This window comes from Tupaia chinensis, unplaced genomic scaffold (assembly GCF_000334495.1).
Source record: "Tupaia chinensis unplaced genomic scaffold, TupChi_1.0 Scaffold000430_1, whole genome shotgun sequence".
NCBI classification, from domain to species: Eukaryota; Metazoa; Chordata; class Mammalia; order Scandentia; family Tupaiidae; genus Tupaia; species Tupaia belangeri.
In genome coordinates, this window is record NW_006159935.1 from 646,457 (window position 1) to 664,467 (window position 18,011).

The 18,011-nt window shown below is 38.1% G+C and overlaps 1 protein-coding gene across 1 annotated transcript in view; it reads right to left on the reverse strand.

Annotated features, from left to right (window-relative positions):
- The window catches only part of NAALADL2 (N-acetylated alpha-linked acidic dipeptidase like 2), a gene marked incomplete at its 3' end in the record, with an annotated part of 659,756 nt that extends 642,844 nt beyond the window's left edge, over positions 1-16,912 (reverse strand). The window contains 1 exon segment of the mRNA XM_027774417.1: positions 16,854-16,912.
- Positions 16,913-18,011: the final 1,099 nt, after the last annotated feature.

The window sequence follows — 18,011 nt, forward strand, 5'->3', positions numbered from 1 at the left end:
GGCTAAATGAACATAGGGGGAGACATAAGAATAGGTGACTTTTCTTTTTGTTTTCTATTGAATGTATACTTTAAAAAAAAAAAGTGTATTGATTCCATGAGTGACAGAGAAAGAGATGGAGACAGAAGCACAGCACACCCAGCTGCTCCTGATACCATGATTCAACTTCAGCTTCTGGCCAGCTGAATCATGAGAACACACGTGCCAGGCACACTCGAGGTGTCCCCAAGTTCCAATGGTAGCTTCCCATGTGGGGCTGCCCTGCAGAAGTGCGACACCACCATCCAGCCCCGAAATAAAACTATTTTAAAAGATACTTGTAAAATGTACTGTGAACACATCAATGGACAAAAATTTGAGAGTCACATCCCATTATATAATTTCATGAACTACATCAGTTATATTTTCTATATATACAGAAATTTGGGGACCAGCACATGCATAATGGTTACATCATAGGACTCCCATGTAGTCGATCGCAGTTTGAGTCCCGGACTCAGTGGTTCAAACTTCATGCCAGGTGCATGTGCGTGCGTGCCCAAGACCCCAAGAGGAGAATGGAGGAGGAGGGACTGTGGCATAGCTAACCCCAGGGGGTGATTTCTCACTTTCTTTCTCTCTCTTTTCTTTAGGGCACGCATGTGCCCTAAAATCTGTCTTAAAAATAAGTAAATAAATACAGAAATTTCTACTTTACATATAAATTCCATGGAAAACATTAACTAAAGAAAATGACCAAATTTAGCACATAGTTTTTATTATATTTCAGAACAAAGAATTGTCTAACTCTCATCTAATGGCAGCATCTTGAAATATAAAAGAAAAATCCACTCATTACTAAAGATAATGTACATGAAAAGCTCAGACTGCTCATTTCCCGAATTAATCATAAGAAATGGAAAATGACTCTAACTGCAAACCACATATACCCAGTATTTTCAGAAGCATATGAAAGCAAAGGAAGAATTTATCTACTTCTTAAATGTGCTACTTCAAGTAGTGTGGACCTAAGTGTTCTAGATGAAGATAACCACGTCAAATATTAAAGAATATTATTAGAAGTCATTAAATCTAATTTCCACCTAAATATAAATGGAATGAATTAAAACACAGAACTAAATTTTCTACTTTATAAACTTGATGAATACATAACCATTTCCATTGAGCATCAATAGGTACTTATATTGCTTTGCTTAATTATTTTTCTTATCATAAATTCTGGCATATTGTAGAGTACCCTTGTTATAGACTGTAACTCCTTCAAAAACAAAAATGCAATTTTTCATAGCTTTAAATTATAAAAAAAGAAAAGTATGATTACTTGCAATTTTCTTCCATAACATATTTTAGTAGTTTCGCTGGCCAAATAAATAATCTGAATTTGTTTCATTTTCATTTCTTCCCTTCTATATGCCATAACAATTATTTTTCTAACTATTATAACACTTGCTATATTTCACCTTTTGTTATAGTCAGGCGAATTCATTCTGTCTCCCTCTTACCATGTTTAAAATGTATAAAGGGAGACCAGCAGTCGCTGGACTCCCATGTAGGTGACCATGGTTCGATTCCCAGACCTAGTGGCTTAAACTCACGCTGGGCACATGTGATGCATGCCCAAGATCCCAAGAAGAGAATGGAGTAGAAGGGATTGTGGTGTGGCCATTCCTCCGGGGGAGGAATGTCTCTCTCTGTCTTTCTGGTGAGTGCATGTGCCCTATAGCAAAAACCTCTCCAAAAAAGAGAAAAAAATATGTATAAAGGCAAGAAATGTGACTTGTTTGTCTCTGTACTTCTGATAGCATCCACTCTTAATCATAAAACCTGTTTCTCAAGTGCTAAATTTAATAGAATTTAGGCCACTAATATAAAACCTGACAAACACTCCTCCACGCTTCCAAGAAAGTCTTTTTATTTTTTTTTAAGAATTATTTACTTTCTTTAATTACTTCTTTTCATTTGACCAGAGAGGGACAGAGAGAGAGAGAGAGAAAGAAAGTGAGAAAGTTGCCAGGTTCAGGACTTGAACCTTGGTCAGCCATGTGGGAGTCTAGCACCCTTAATCACCATGCCACCTGCTGGCTCCTCCAAGAGCGTCCTGATATCACAATCCACTCCCAGCCTTCAGCCAGCCCCAGTTCACATGCAAGTGTGGTTGACTGGTGGACTCAGGCATGTCTCTGGACCTGAACCAGAAACTTTCCAGGGAGGGCACCCTTGCAGCGTTGTGTTTACCACTGAGCCAAGATCTAGTGAGAACTCCCTTATGGATTACTGATTTTCAGTAAAAACTAAACTTATTACTGGTTCTGTCAAGAACTTATTTATCTAACTAAAACTTTTAGACCAGATAAATGTATTCGTAATCGAGAATGTAAGCTTACTAATTATTAGTGAGAAACATATTCCATTGTACAAAATGCAGTCTCTCTGAAAGTAGAGATTACATTGTCACTTCGTCACTTACTCGTCATGGCAGCTCACCTCCCCTGTGTCCTCTGCCTCAATTGTACACAGTAGATGCTACGAATCATAATAAGATGTCTCTCAGAACTTCGGGGAGATCAAATAATTAACCATATATTAACCCAGGAGATACTTTTAGAGCTACATTAAGTGTCATATCATCATGGGGCCAGCAGGTGGCATGGTAGTTAAAGGTGCTGGACTCCCACATGGCCAACTATGGTTCAAGTCCCAGACCTGGTGCCTTGCTTTCTCACTTTCCAGCTCTCTGTCTCTCTCTGATCTAACTGGAAAATAATAATAATAAATAAAATTAAAATAAAATAATTATTTAATTTTTTAAATGTCATATCATCAGTGAAAAAAAGTAGGCATCATTAAATAATATACCAAAAGAAAACAAAATGAACTTATTTCTGTTTAAAGTCAAGGGCAGACTGAAAACATATAGGTTAATATTAGTGTAAAATGAAGAGAGTATATGATATTTAAAACATACATACACTGTGAAATCCCTTATTATTCAACTCACAGTTTTTATAGACAATCCATAGTTCATAGATAAAATAAAAATAATGTAAAGTATTCATTGTATGATATATATTTTATGGTTATTTAAAATGCTTCAAAGTTTGTATGAGATTCTCTGCTTATTTTAGGAAAATAAAAAAAAAAAAGAGAGACTATCTGCCCCAGAAGATGAATAACACAGTAAAATTTCCTTTTCTAAACAGAATGCTCAATTGGACACATTGTAAATACTTTAAACATACCCTTTAACTTACTATAATTAACTTAGTTGACTCTGCCTTTATCTTAAATAATAAAAATAAATGGTCTAAAAATAAAGACCATGTTTACACTTCTCTTTTTCACATAAACTAAATTTCATTTAAATCAATATTTTTTTTCTCTTTCTATCTTAAAAAAATGAAGAAGAAAAATCGCCTACTTAACAAAGGGGAAGCAGTATTTTAGCCAACAGAAAACAAGTCAGAGGGTTTAATTTAATCCTTTCTTTTAATTATGTTGCAGGATGAGACGCTTTGATAACATCGCTTTTTCCTTTTTTGCTTCTTTTTTATTTTCACTTTGATAATGTGAACAAACTAAACCTAAGGACACATCCAGAGCCTGGAAAAGATCATCGGGTGGGAAAATAAAGGCACATACAGGATTCAGTTCCAGGAGAAAGCAAACCCAAACCGTGACAATTCGGAGGCAGATTGGGAGCCTCAGTTAAGGAAAGACAGCCACACCCAGGGCAGCTGGGAGACCTGCTGTCAGCGGGTGAGAATGCAGCGCTACCTAGGGCCAGCCTAGCAGAGTGAAGTTAAAGCATCCTTAGAAATGTAAACTGACATGCATGATAATTCATTGTAAATTCAATGAGATCAAGCAGATGATTGTCCATCTATCAAGGGGGAGGTGTCAAAATAAGGTGCGTCTTCTCATTTGCTATTTTTCATAAATAAAGCTGTTCCAGAGGTGACCCTTATTTCTGACCCTAAGCACTATTTCAACATGGATGTTTAATGATAGGCATCTCCCTGAATTCTGTAATTATATAAAATACCTGTGAATATGTTTTCTAATTCTATTTTTGGTAGAGTCAGCAAGGTTTTGACTTCTAGATGCTTAATAAATGTTTACACAGTGCTTACAGAAGAAAAACGATGTGATTCTACATCTTTTAAATATTTAAGAACATAACATACACCCCCCTTGTGTAAGAAATATTTAATTTGGCAAAATTATCTCTGCTTTGGATTTAAAAAGATATGTGGTTTAAAATATTCATTCAAAAATATTTAGTCATTAAAGTTGTGTACGCAGTCCACAAAACTGGCAGTGCTGCTTAGATTGTTTTTTTTAATTTTTTATAAATACTTTATATCCTAAAAGTTTTCAGGATGGTAAGAGTCATAAAAGTATAATTCTAGGTAGCAATATTTTATGTCATTTCAGCATCATCATCAATTTTTACTTTCTAAAGATTTTTACAGATAGTGCAAAGGAATCCCAAGACTGATATTAATTATGGGTGATTAGGTGATTATCCCCCTTACTTTTTACTCATCCCAAGTGTTTTTAAAAATCACTGTAATTAGTAATTAAATTACATTAAAATGACTGTTTACCTATAAAAATGTCCAAAAGCTAGACTGATATTAATTATGGGTAATTAGGTGATTATCCCCCTTACTTTTTACTCTTAAAACCTAGTTATATATCTTTGGTTTATTTCATATATAAGATTTGTCACTACCAAACCTCTCATGGAGGCCAGCAGGTGGCGTGGTAGTTAAGGCACTAGAGTGGCAGCTTGAAAATCAAGCCAGGCACCTGCGCATGCATGCCCATGCCCAAAATCCAGAGAGGAGAATGGAGGAGAAGGGACTGCAGCTTGGCTACCCCTCAAGGCGGTGATTTCTCACCTCTCTCTCTCTCTCTCTCTCTCTCTCTCTCTCTCCCTCTCTTCCTCTCCCCTCTCTCTCTACCTCTCTCTGCCTCTCTCTCTCCAGTGAGTGCATGAACCCTATGGCAAAAACTTAAAAATAAGTAAATAAACTTTAATTTTTATAAACTATTTCAGATAACAGATTCAATCTGTATATGAATCATATTTAAAGTTGCACTATAAATAAAAACAGTAACTTGAATATACTAGCAACTAAAATAAATCATGTTTATGGCCAAAAAAATAGTGTTTATGGTATACAAAATAGAAGAATAGAGTCAGGGAAAAAGATAGGAGCAATAAAAATGACAGGAATCAATACCTTTTTCTAAACCAGGAAGTTGTTGGAAAGCATTGTGTGCAATAATGAATCCTGTTAATGACATCCCCAGATGGTGACAAGAAGATAGAGAAGACCCAAAGGACCCTTAGCTTGATGACTCTCACCAGCAAAAAGGCTAGAATTTCATGTTTCCTTTTAAGGTTTTTTTTTTTTTTTTTTTAAGTTTTTGCTGTAGAATTGTACAGTCAGTGGAGAGAGATGAAGAGACATGGAGAGAGTAGGAAAGTAAGAAATATCATCCCAGGGAATATGGCCATACCACAATCCCTTCTCCTCCAGTTTTCTCTTGGGATTTTGAGCACACGCACCCGGCATGATTCCAAGCCACCAGGTCTAAGCCTGGAATCGCAGAGTCAACCTTATGGGATCCAGCACCTTAACTCCATACCACATGCTGGCCCAGTATTATTAAAGACTATATACCTTTTTATTATTATTATTGTTGTTGTTAAAGCAATACATAGTTATTTTAAGAAATCTGGAATCATAGAAAAACAATAAAAAATCTTAGAAAAAATCATAGAAAACACTAAGAAGAATGTTTAAATTGTCTATAATCCAAGATCCAGAGACAAACACTAGATGCAGTTTGAATATTTTCTTCCTTGCTTTTTCTATGCATTATGGACATAAAATTTTAATCTACTTTGTACTGTACTGTGAGTATGATTGTGCATTCTATTTCTTCACTTAACACAGATAGCCCATAAGGTATTATAGGCGCATCAGTCCACCCTCATCTGAGGGGGCACACGAGTGGATGACTGAAACGAAAGTAGTGAACCCTACACATACTGTTTCCTTCTGTACATACAAAACTGTAAAGACATTTAATATGTAGATTAGACAAGCAAGAGGCTAACAGTGCATAACAGTAAGGTCGAACAGTTACGAGATACTGAATGAAAGCTGTCTGAGTATGGTCTCTCTGAACACCCTACTGTACTGCCCTTGCCCTGGTCAGACTGTGGTTGACCAGGAGCAACTGAAACTGCAGAAAGTGGGTCCACAAGTGAGGAGAAGTCCAGCACGCTCCAAAACCACCGTGCTAAGAGCTGTACAACATTCCACCTTTGGCTTTACCGTAATGTATTTCAAAGTTCCCCCATTGTAAGAATTTAGATTGTTTCTATTTTTATGTTTATATAGTGAATAATAAATGTTATCGTTCTGAAAATTTGTCTGTGTGTTATCAACCTCTTTGATTTTTTCCAAGAATTTTCTAATGTCTAGGTGAGAGCGTATCAAACTTACACACTACTGATATAAACTGCCGAACTGTTTTCCCACAAGATTATACGTACTTGTATTTGATCCTGCAGTCTGTGATGGTGGTTCTTTTTCTACACCATGCAAGGGTAACAGTTATACCTGGCCTAGAAATCATAGTTCTAACTGATGGAGGGAAATAAAGAGAGACAATAGGAATATGTCCAAGACAAAAGTAAAAAAAAATTACTGCAACTAATAAATTATTTTATAAATTTGAACATTTAACAAGGTTCTTGATAGCCATTAAATAGATTTGCTATATAATATTTAAGAACAAATAGCAACACATACACCTAGAAACAGCAACACATAGAAATACACAGAACTAATAGCAACGCACACTGAAACCTAGGCAAACAAAACAAGAAAAAACTCATTCCAGTACTTCTTTTTTTTAACGCATGAGAAAGCAAAAAAACAAAACAGAAGGATTACAATATATGTTTTAGTTTAAACAATAATTTATATAGGTACTATAAATGTAAAAATGACTAATTTAACAAACAAGTGTAATATAACTTTTTAATTAAAGTGAAGGAAAGATATTTGGGACTGCTGGGTATGATATCTTTTAAAAATAAACTCTCAGTCAACATAATAAAATCTCAGTGGCTAATATAAAGATTTAAAAATCAATATATAAGCACAGAGCTATTATTAAAGAAAAATATAGAACAACTGAAAATGGTTACCACTTAAGAGCAGGACTGGATTTGGGTAGGGTGAATGAGAAAGGTATTGGACAGTTTTATTTTATTCATTTTAAGCTATATGACTTTTAAATTATATTTATATAATACTTTCATAAAGTAATAATTCATTTGTTTTTTTTTTTAGAGGTTTTTGCTATAGGGTGCGTGTGCTCGCCAGACAGAGAGAGAGAGACAGAGAGACAGAAAGCAAGAAATCACCCCCCAGGGGGGATGGCCACACCGCAATCCCTTCTCCTCCATTCTCCTCTCGGGATCTTGGGCACGCATGTACACGTGCCTGGCGTGAGTTTAAGCCACTGGGTCCAGGACACGAACCATGGTCGACTACGTGGGAGTCCAGCGTCATAGCCATTACGCTAACTGCTGGTCCCTCATTTGCTTTTAATTTGCCAGAGGATGCTCTCCAGAGAAAGAGAGGGGGAAATAAGAAAGCCCCATGGGGCATGGCCACACCACAATCCTTTCTCCATTTCTCACTCCTGTCAGGATTTTGGTGCATGCAAACACACACACACACACACACACACACACACACACACACACAGTGTGTTTTACTAGGAACCAGATCTGAGATTCAAACCACAGTTGGCCAGGCTGGATCCAGTTGCCTTAACCACAATGCCACTGGCTGGGCCCATGATGATTAATTTTAAAAAACAAAAATGGCAAATAGGTTGTGGAGCAGCATAGCACGACTGAGTGAAAAAGCAGATACTGCCAATCATACCTACCTACCTACCTACCTATGGTAATGTCTATATATTTTGATCTTCGAAAACAATGAGCATGGTATTACCCTTAATTTGATTGTCACATACTGCATACATGCTTTGAAAATCCATGGTGTACCCCACAAAGTTGTAAAACAATTAAATGTAAATATAAATTATAAGCTAAAATGGAAACAAAATAATAAAACTCGCCCTATGATTTTGTTCTTTTGGAAATGAAACTGAGAAAGAGAGAAAAACGGGCAGGAAGGGAGAGAGAATGAACGAGGGGAAAGCAAAACAGAAACTATTGGGAAAGCAGTCTGCAGAGCATCTTAGAAAGCAGCTTTCTTAAAATGTTTTTAATTAAATGTAAAAGAGGTAATCAAAGTCATTTAACCTGATTGCTAATTAGTGTCTCCAGAATGAGTTAATAGTTGTGCTATATTTGTAAATAAGAAATCAGGATCGGTACAATATAGCTTAATTATGTATGCCGTGTTCCCTCCCTCACGCCCCACCCATCCAGTCTCCTTTGTGGAGATGAAGTCCTCCATGATGCCCACAGCTCGCTCCCAGCCTGCCTGCCTCCGATCCAGCTCAGGGTGGCATCCCAGAAGCACATGTCATCATCAGTTCATGGCCAGCTCAAGAACTTGCACTAGTCCATGACTTAAATCTAAACCTCTCTGTGTGTGGGGACCGGACAGTGGCAGGGGGGACAACGGGATGCTCTGCCAGGCCCATCTACACGGACGAGTTCCGGTCACATTTGGAGACCTTCCTGAGTACACTGGACACGCCTGTGCCCGTGACCCAAGTCTAGCCAGGGCTGGGACTGCATCTGATCAGGACTCTGCGGGTGCTGTCAGTCAGTCAGTCACTCTGTCTCTCTCTCTCTCCCTCTGCTTTTTTAGTCATGGAAAAACAAATGAATAATCAAAAGAAAAAAGACCCGGTTGGAAGTTCTGCCTGCCTCCGACCCCTCATCTTTCTCATTCATGGAAGAAAGAAGCTTGTTTCAAACAGGGACCAGCAGGTGGCATAATGGTTACATTGCTGCTGGACTCCTACATAACCCGCGAGAGTTCAAGACTTGGACCTGGCAGCTTGAAACTCATGGAAGACCCAAAATCCCAAGAGGAGAATGGAAAAGGGATCATGGTGGGGTGCGGGGGGTAGGCAGGGGCAAGTGATTTCTCACTTTCTGTCTCTCTGTTTCTTTCTGTCTCTCTAGAGAGTGCATGTCCCCTATAGCAAAAAAATCTCTCTATAAAAAAGTTTTAAATAAACAAGTAAGTACTCTGTGATTTTGAAGACCCTGACTCTACCTACTTCTCACACCCAGTAACTTCCCAGGTCCAATCCTCCGTTCCAGTCGCTCATGTCTCCTTCCTGCACTGACCTCCAAAATGACACCCAAAGAGAGGGCCTCAGAAGCATCCCCACAAAGTTTCTCTGCTCTTCTCTTGCTCTTCTTTTTCTCACTTCTCATTCCTTCTGTACCATAGTAAGCCACAGAAACCAGAATTCCTCTAGCCCAAGAAGGGTCACAGAACCCTTTTTCCCTTCTAATCCAGTCATCAAACCTAGAAATATTACTCTACCCTGCTCTCACCTTTCTGTGTATAAGCTGACCATAAAGAAAGTCTCTGATCTGCCTTGATCAAAAGCAGGACACAAGAATCTCCATTCCAGGCAGGTTCCTGTCTTATACCCAGTAAAAAGATTGCTACAAACATAGGCCCAGAAAAATCCAAATGCAAAGGCGTGGTTGGGTTTCCCCCACTCAGTCTACTACTGTCAGATCATTCCCTTCTTGTTCAATCACATTTCCTCTTCATCAAATCTGAACATAAAAATGAGTAATTTCCCCTGTATCATTGAGCTTTTATTTCTGAAGCCCTTCTTGTCACATAAATCACTAATTAAATAAATGTGCTATGCTTTTCTCTTATTAATCTGTCCCTTTTTAAAATGGAAGTGTGGGCTGTGACCCGTAGGGTGGGTGAGGAAACGAACCACACCCTCCCACTCCTGCACATGCTCTGTGGTCATGCCAGAACGTTCTCTGTTTACCTCCAACCTCCCCAGATTCTCCTCATGTCATGTCCAGCTCAAGCCACATCGCCTTGAAAACACCCTCTCTGAAAATTCCACAGCACACGTATTTAACCTTCCTCGAATGGCTCATCCCTCTCCTCATAGTTAGTGTCTATGTAAATATGCTCCAATTCGCGAACTTCGTGTTGTTTTTACTGCCTATTCTATTTTCCTATAGTCATTGTGTAGTACGAAGCATAGTGAACTCCTCTATATTCTATAATGGCTAAAGTTATAAATCGGACCCAGTTAATGCTTGATTGACTGCTCTGAAAGAAATACTCCATAGCACCCAGTACACGGGCCACACACTCAGGATCTGTGGACTGACGGACTGAGTACCCACTTCAAATTCACCAGATAAACATACCGTACTTATAAAGCTGTCGGATCCCATAACGTTTTAGTGCCCCTGTTATTTAACCATCACTGTTCATTTTCCTGACATGAGTCCATTCTTTTTTTTTTTTTTTGAGAGATTTTCACTGTAGGGCGCGTGCGCTCGCCAGGCAGACAGAGAGAAACATAGAGACAGAAAGCGAGAAATCACCCCCCAGGGGGGATGGTCACGCCGCAATCCCTTCTCCTCCATTCTCCTCTCGGGATCTTGGGCACGCACGCACACACGCCCGGCGTGAGTTTTAAGCCACCGGGTCCAGGACACGAACCGCGGTCGACTACGTGGGAGTCCAGCGACATAGCCATTACGCCAACTGCTGGTTCCCATGAGTCCATTCTTTAGCACATATCAAACTATGTTGTTACACGTTCCAGTTTTCTAGTTTAGGAGAAAAAAAATCAGTATATTAATTTTTAAAATCATTCAGATATATGGTAATAAAAAAGTCTATCTCCAGTTTCACCACTACATTTCTGCTCATAATTTATGCGGCCTCATTACCAAGTAAAATTTATTTTAATGGCGAGTAAGGCATAGTAGGCCATGAGAGAAAGAATGAAATTCCTGTTATCTGAATTGAATTTTTTAGAAATAAATATGCAATAAATTCCAGAATTTAAAAAGAGCAATATGGTAAGAGAAATAAATGTAAGGGAAACTTTACATCCAGTGGGCACAAAGCCTTACTTCCAGTAGAACAACTATGTGTCTTAAACAGAAACTACGTCATTCTATTTGACAGATATTTTATTTTTCCTCTTTTACCTCCATATTGCAAAAGGGCTGCAACTACTGAGAGAACAGTCTATTGAATTTTCTATAGACAAATTAAAATACCTATCATTATGAAAACCCACATGTAAAATCCCTAGTCTCCAGGCAACAGGTTGTCAAGAGCCACACTGTATTATTGAGAAAAGGCTTTGTCCTAATGCAAAAGAACGGCTTTGGTTTCAGTTCTTGGAAATTTGTGTAGCTACACTATATTAAAGGAAGCAGCCGCCAAACTGCACATGTTAGCATGAATGGAGTGGAGGAGAGTTACACTCTTTTGTATAGACAATTAAAAACAATTAGTTTGCCTTGTCAACAAGCCAGTTTCTAATGTTGTTGGTAAAATTCACAAGAAGTCTTTCTGCTAGCAGCATGCTTGACCATTGTCGCTGTCACAGAAGAGTTGGTCTTGTCCCACTTGCTCTGCAAATTTTTTAACAATTACCTTTTGTAACGAGAAAATTTGGCACAGAGACTTTGTTAAAATGCACATTGAGGCTGTCTGCCAAGGTACAGTCACAGAACAGGTGCTGTCAGAGCCAGGAGGCAGAAGGAAAGAAGGAGACCAACAGACAGAATAAGCACAGGAAATGACCCCACACAAGGGAGCCTTGGTTTCATGCTGTCACTTGCACCTGGCCTACCCCGAAGCCAGACTTGACCGAGCATCCAGCTGACGGGCCTGGCCGCATACACTTACCTTTTTCTAATTTATTTCTCTTATGAGAATAAATTCTATTTTGTGAATCTTTGGCACAACTCTCTTCATCAAATATATAAAGAATTAGGGGTTTTCCTATTTGGTTGAGCTCTGTTTTTTAGTATGTTTGTTTTGTCAGTATTTTTTAGAAATTTTTTGCAATAGGGTGAATATACTCGCCAGAGAGACAGAAAGTGAGAAATCACCCCCCCACCCCAGGGGGGATGGCCATGCTGCAATCCCTTCTCCTCCGTTCTCTCAGGATCTTGGGCATGCACATACATGTGCCCGATGTGAATTTTAGGCCACCGGGTCAGGGTCTCGAACTGCAGTTGACTGTGTAGGAGTCCAGCAACGTAATCACTATGTCATCTGCTGGTCTCCACGCTCTGTTTCGTTTGTTTGCTTAGTTTTAGCTTTTGTTTGTTTGTAAGATTTTTGCTATAGGGTGAAGAAATTACCCTAAGGGGAGATGGCCATGCCACAATCCCCTCTCTTTCATTCTTCTCTCAGGATCTTGGGCATGCATACAAATACACCTGGTATGAGTTTCAAGCCACCAGGCCTGGGACTTGAACTGCAGTCAACCACATGGGAGTCCAGCACCTTAACCACTATACCACCTGCTGGCCCCTTGATTCTGTTTTTAATATTAATGAAAATAATCATTTTATCATATATTAGAACTCTTTATTTTTGTTACAGGTGCCATATATCTGATAAGGTATTATAAATTTTTGGATCATTGGTTTGGACTCTTTTTTAAGAATTATTTAATTAATTTTACTTATTATTATTATTATTACTTAATTTGTTAGAGGGCATGTCCACTTACCAGAGAGAGACCAAGAGAAAGAGAGGATAAGCGACCACCAGGTCTGAGATGAGAACCGTGGTTAGCCAGGTGGAAGTCCAGCACCTTAACTACCATGCCACCTGCTGGCCCAGTTTGGACTCTTTTTACATTAAAAAAAGAAATCAAATGTTTATTTTAGATACTACAAATCTGTACTTTCTGCTAAAGACAAAGGGTCATGCTTTTGCTTAAACACATTTTCGTGGGGTCATGGAGATGTTTAGAATGCCTTTGAGGTTCAAATATGGTCTCATTTGGCAATGTTTCACTTGGATTCACTGTAGCCCAGAGAGGCAGGACTGCTTAACTGAGATCAGACACCAAGTGTTAGAACAGACGAAGGGTCGATCTTTGAGAGGGAGGGTACTGAGTTCCTACACAGTCTTCCCGGAGCGAAGTCCCTACTGCTCAGTGTGACTCTGTAACGGAATGGCCTGTGCTCAATGCTCTACAGTTCTGTTACTCTGATTTCTGCCATTTTCCCACTCTTTCACGAAACTATTTAAATGTGGTTTTGGGGGTTTTAAGGTTTCTTAGATTTTTAAAGGTGCATGCGCTCACCAGAGAAAGACAGAAAGAGGCAAAGACAATCTCTTTCCCAAGGAGGATGACCTTCCCACAATCTCTTCTCCTCTATTCTCCATATCTCCAGCCTGATTTTTCAAGTCTGGGACTCCAAAAGCGGTCGGCCATGCAGATTCCCATGCCTTAACTCCCACACCTGCTGGCCATTGAATGTGGCCATTTTTAACCTGCATTTTGACTGAAAACAAGCCAGATAAATGTCCGTTATTTCATTTCTTTGAGAACTGCCTCCTCTTCATTTGACAAAACATTAAGTTTACACTGCAGACAACAGGCCAAAAATCAGTTCCTCTTAGACTGACAGTCTCTCTGTGCTGGTTGGCATCCTGAACAAGCAGACCCCAGCAGCACATGCCCATACTCCTAGCTAGTCAGGAAAGTGAGGCTGAGGACCAAGGTATGACAAGATACGATCAAAAACGTCTTTGTTGGGGCCGGGCCCTTAGCGCAGTGGCTAAGCTCTGTGCACTAAGAGCAAGATCCCATATGGCCAACTGGGGTTTGAATTCCGACTCTTGAAACTTGAAAAGCATACCAAGTATGTGGGTATGGATACCCAAAATCCTTACAGGAGGGAGAAATGGAGGAAAAAATGAGTATAGAGTAACTATGCCCTGTTGGGGATTGGTTTCTCTCCTTCTCTGCCTGTCTCTCCTTTTCTCTTTCATGACTACATGTGTCCTGACAATAAAAATGTGTTAATAAAAAATAATAATAATAACAATATTTATTTTGTATTTTTGCACTATACTACATTTTTTAAAAATTTTAAAGGTTATTTTGTTTTATTTTATTCATTATTATCATTTCGTTTTAATTTGACCAGAGAGGGACAGAGAGAGAGAAACTGAAAGCGAGAAAGCCAGCTGTCAGGTCAGGGATTCAAACCATACACAATCAGCCACGTGGGAGTCTAGTGCCTTAACCACTATCCCACCTGCCAGCCCCATGATACCACATTTTTAAAAGACACTCTGCTAGGACGTGGCATGGTGGTTAAGGGCGTTGTACTCCCATATGGCCAACTGCAGTTCGAGTCCTGGACCTGGAGACTTGCTTTCTTACTTTCCCGCTCTCTTGCTTTCTCACTTTGTCTGATTCTCTCTCTCTTACTCTTTCCCTCTCTGGTCAAATGAAAATAAATAAATAAATACATAAATACATAAGTTAAGTAAAATAATTCTTTAAAATAAAAGCCACTCATTAAACAACTTTTCCTACAAAATAAGTCAAATTTATCTTCTTGGTACATTATCTTATTATATCTGATTAATTTAATAATAATTATTTCTTCTATCCCTGTACAGAAAACAGTATTTTGAGTATATATTTTCTGGTGGGAGACAAATAAAAAAAAAAAAAAAGAAACAGAGATTTATTATTTCTTCCTTTGTCAAAATTTTTCTTTACATAGTCTATGTTTCCTGCCAACCTTTTTTTTTTTTACCTTGTTTAAAGAGACTGGAATGATGCATTATTGTTTTTTCCAAATTGTTTCTTTCTACAATTGCATTTTTAAAGGTTTTCCTTGATAGAGACCCTCATTATGAATCTAAAAGTAAAGAGAAGATGTGGAAAGGAAGTTTTCCAATTGTAACAATTGATCAGGAAAAGAACAATATATGTTCATAATTGTCAATCTTTGAGAAAACCTCTGTTGGGTCAACCTATCCATTTTCTAAATTTTTATATTCTGTTTTACTATCCTATACTATAAATATTGAGAACCTGCTATGAGAAAAATACTGCAATAGATTCTGGGAAATCAGGGTCCTTGATTAAACCAGGTCCTTGCTCACAAAAACCTCATATTCTGGGAGATACATTCTATCCATGTAGGTGTGAAGGAAGAACGGTCTGCTCTCCATAGTACAGTAAACTGGTACTGTGAGAATGCCATCTGCCTGACTTGAAGAGGTAATATAATAGCACACCAAGTTTTCCAGTTTAACTGGCATGTTCACAATTATATCTGAGTTCTAAGCATGGCTCATACAATATTCGTGATACAGACCTTCCTTAACTTGTTAGTACAGATCGCTATCTGAAATATTATACATCAGGCATCAAGAACTACTTTGCAGCAAAAAATTAATATTCTTCCACCTTTTATGGCCCCTCACTGCCTAAACAGCCAGCCTAGCCTGGCTCAGTTTCCCACATCTCGTGTCCTGTTGCGCCCACACCATCCACACAGTTGAACACATCACTCTCTGTGGCACCTGCCTGTGTTCCTGACTGACTCCAACTAGACTCAAAACTCTTGAGAAGCAGGTACATGCTCTTTGCTGTGACAGACATGACACTTAATAGTGCTCAATACGTATTTGTTGAATAAATGAGTGAATTGCTTATACTTCCAATTTATAAGATAAACAGAACAAAACAGAGCATTGGTTTGTTTTTTTTGGTTTGTTTGTTTTGCTTTTTTTGGGGGGGCGGGAGGTAGAGGCTTTTGCTACAGGGTACGCGCACTTGCCAGAAATACAGAGAAAGATGAAGAGACAGAAAGCAAGAAATCACCCCCCAGGGGGGATGGCCACGCAGCAATCCCTTTCTCCTCTATTCTCCTCTCAGGATCCTGGGCACACATGCACACACACCCAGCATGAGTTTAAGCCACCGGGTCTGGGACTCAAACGGTGGTTGACTACATGGGAGTCCAGCGACATTGCCGTTATGCCAACTGCCAGTCCTGAGAAACAGAACATTTCTAATTTGTCCATTCCAAGATCTTTTAAGTCAACAGCAGTAAACTAAATAATCTCAAAAGACAGCACAATCTATAACTAATTATACTGATTAAAATCTCTTAAAGCATAATTATATGAAGATTTACTTTCCTTTAATTTAATAACGATAATTAAAAAAAACAGCTAACAATTTCTAATTAGCTGGGGTTTTTTTCTCTAAATCCATATTAGGATTTAAGTACCACTGTGATACATTTATATAAACGAATTCATATCAATTCATATCATTGCATAACACATATATAGCTCAGAGAAAATCCTTCGTGATGCTAGTGTGATGGCAGTAGTGCTGGATAACTGGCTTATGATGATGGGATAATGAATGTGTAACAGTGAGGTTATGTGTAAATTATATGGAAAGCATATATTCAAGTAGATTTAGACACTTAGGAGTTTTTTTTTCAAAATCAGAAAAATCATACCCAGATGTCTTCTTTACAATAATATTATTATTTTCATTAATATTATATTAAGCATAATAACAAGCCATTGTATTGGAGAAGAGAATGTGAAATATAATTATATAATTTTACAGTGCTTTGTAACGCATGGAATAATTCTCCTAAATGACCAAACAGTAAGTGAAAGATTGACATCCGAATGCTTCTTGACAAAAAGAGCAGTTACATAGAGAAGGAGGAAAAAGAGTTCTTAGCTTCTCTAACTGTTGAAACAGCTTTACAAATATTTATAAAAGGTCACCAATAGAGGGCTTACCTGGGGTCAAATGAAAGAGGCCCTAAACCATCAAAAGCTATTTCCAGTGTCCAGCTGGGAGATCTAAAACAGAGAGTAACAAAGACAGTTTGTGACAAAGCTGACACGCTGTATTCTGGAAGGAGTGAAATCAATTGTGACATTTTTCATTTATTTGTAAATGCCTCTTTGGCAGTACACTCACTCAAAACGACAGTTGCTTCTTACAGAATCGGGGAGGTGATGGTAAAATAGAGAAATCCTGACAGCTCTTTAATGAGATTCTGCATTAGGGCTTTTCTAACACTTTCACCCAAGAAGGAGCTTGCCCTTCATTTTCAATATCATAACTCAGTAATTTGGAAAATGTTATCTCTATGAGAAACTAAACCAGTCAGCCCTTAATAGCAATTGCTCAGTTTATTTTCTCCTTATCTTTCAATTAGAAGAAAACATTCTAAAGCAAGTATCTAAATAAATGCCAGTCATACAGACCAATTATCTCTTCTATTAAAGAATGCTGTTTTTATTAAAAAGAGCAATATGGAGTGTGACAGAACAACTCCAGACATACTTGCTGGTAAGTCAACATTTGCTTGGAAATTTCTGTGAATACAATGTAAGTTGCATTTTAAAACACTTTAATTTTTATATGTTATGTTCCTAAGAACAAAGAACTTATTGGCAAGGTGAAATTTCATTAGTCTTTTTAGTGTGCGTAACTCCAAATTAAAACAATCTAAGGAGTCCACTTCATGCAGTTGTGCTACTATTCTCTGATCATACGCTAACTGCCTGGTGAGGTCTCAAAGCAACCAGGAGGAAATCCACGTCTAAAAAAAATTAAAGTTTCTTCACAATCTAAATGATGTATAGCGATTTAATGTATGAATAATCAAAAATTTAAAAAAAGAAACCTTAAAAAATTAATTATAATGTGCAGAGAAAATGTAATACAACCCAGAATCAAGGCCAGCATTGACCATCTATAAGACAACCAGTAGATATTTGCTGAGCTGAAAAACTCAATAAATTACACAGGGAGACTTTAAAAAGTTTGTGGAAAATGCATTTTATGAAAAATCTAGGCATGGATTTCAAAATTTTTAGTACACTTTCTCTCTCTCATGAAAGAAACATTTTTAAAAATGCAATGTCTATGTTCAACTCCAGACCAGT